At 42.2% G+C, this 1,816-nt stretch overlaps 1 pseudogene; it reads left to right on the top strand.

Moving 5' to 3' along the window:
- Positions 1-269: 269 nt before the first annotated feature.
- On the top strand, positions 270-740 carry LOC101564125 (annotated as a pseudogene).
- Positions 741-1,816: the final 1,076 nt, after the last annotated feature.

Below are 1,816 nucleotides of genomic sequence, written 5' to 3'. Positions count from 1 at the left end.
ATAGTGAGTTCAAAGCCAGCCTCCGCTACATAGTGAGACTCTCTCTCTCTCTCTCTCTCTCTCTCTCTCTCTCTCTCACACACACACACACACACACACACACACACACACACACACATGATTACAGAAGAGTATCACTACAAATATCTTCTTAAAATTCTACCTAGATGTCAGAAGGAAGATTTTAACAATAACACACCAAAATATTAAAAATAGAGTCCATAAGGAAACCCACATGCCCTCACCTCTTTTTTCAGCCAGCTGGGAACATGAACATTCAGACAGAGCATGCCTACCAGAACCAGCTGACTAATTTCCAAAATAAGAGTGTCCTGTTGGGAGAAACTGGCAAGAAGAAACTCCCTCCATAAAATAAGAACATCAGTCTGGGCCTCAAGACCCTCAAAGAGGCCACTGAAGGCACCTACATTGATCATAAATACCACTTTACCGGTAACATCTCCATCAGAGGGTAGGTCCTGCCTGGTGTGGTAACCAAGATGAAGATGCAAGGGACTATCGTCATCCGCAGAGACTATGTCCACTACATGCACAAATACAGTCTCTTTGAGAAGCGCCACAAGAGCATGCAGGTACACCTGTCCCCCTGCATGTTTGGGGACGTCCAGATCGGTGACATCATCATGGTGGGCAATTGCAGACCCCTGAGCAAGACAGTGAGCTTCTGTGTGCTTAAGGTCTCCAAGGCTGCCAGCACCAAGGAGCAGTTCCAGTTCTAATATCATCTGGCCACCCCCAGGGGAATAAAGTTATTCTGACTCTGAACACAAAACTAACTGGGCGTGCAGGCCTCCCCTGGACACACTGATGGCCCCAGCCACAAGGAGTTCAAATCAGAGACACACTGTAACTTCCAGAGCCACAGGTAGTTCAACCTTCCTGGATTCTTTCTTTCTTTCTTTCTTTCTTTCTTTCTTTCTTTCTTTCTTTCTTTCTTTCTTTCTTTCTTTCTTTCTTCTTTCTTTCTTCTTTCTTTCCAGAACCGGGGATTGAACTCAGGCTCTTGTGCTTGCCAGGCAAACACTTATTCTACTGAGCTATCTCCCCAGCTCCTGTTTTATTTTTAAATGTATATTCTATTTTATGATTGAGTTAGCATAAGGATGGATATAATCTAGACCATATTAAGTTCAATTTCTCTTCCAATTTTAAGAGAATTAAAGCATGTGGCGAGTGCATCTTTGAAAGAACCATAGGCCTAGGCCTCTGTGCCTCCTGTGCCTAATGAATAAGTTAGCCTGGGATAAGGAAGGTTGTAGAATAGGCCTGACTCTTTCACCTAGTACAAAGAAGCTTCTAGAAGCCCTTCAGGGCTATGAGGAGATACTTGGGCTTCATAGAAAATTTGTCAACCTTTAAACAAATGACAGAAAATTATATCATATATTAGAAATATTCACATGTACTTGTATATGCTTTTTTGCATTTTATAATTAGAAAGTGTGTTTACACCCAGTTTGAACAAGCAGGGTATGGGTTATTGACCCATTCACTGGGATAGTCAAGGTAAAAACCAAGTGCACAGTTCCCTAGTTATCCCTGGAAGCCAAGTATACCTGACAGGATTATGGGCCCTAAAGTCATGAGGAATTACTGAGTTGATTAGATGGGAATTATTGAACTCAGTAATTTGTGTGTGTGTGTGTGTGTGTGTGTGTGTGTGTGTGTGTGTGTGCAAGTAATCTACCATGACTAGTAGTATTATCTCAGGCAAGCTATTTGACTTTGTTGAGCCTTGGTTTCCTCATCTGAAAAAAAAGAAAAAAGACCATTTACCCAGGTGCAGTGACACACA

Source organism: Octodon degus, unplaced genomic scaffold (genome assembly GCF_000260255.1).
Source record: "Octodon degus isolate 3935 unplaced genomic scaffold, OctDeg1.0 scaffold00015, whole genome shotgun sequence".
In the NCBI taxonomy this organism is placed as follows: domain Eukaryota; kingdom Metazoa; phylum Chordata; class Mammalia; order Rodentia; family Octodontidae; genus Octodon; species Octodon degus.
The sequence above is the reverse complement of the archived record's forward strand: the minus strand, read 5'-3'. Positions and strand labels throughout refer to the sequence as shown.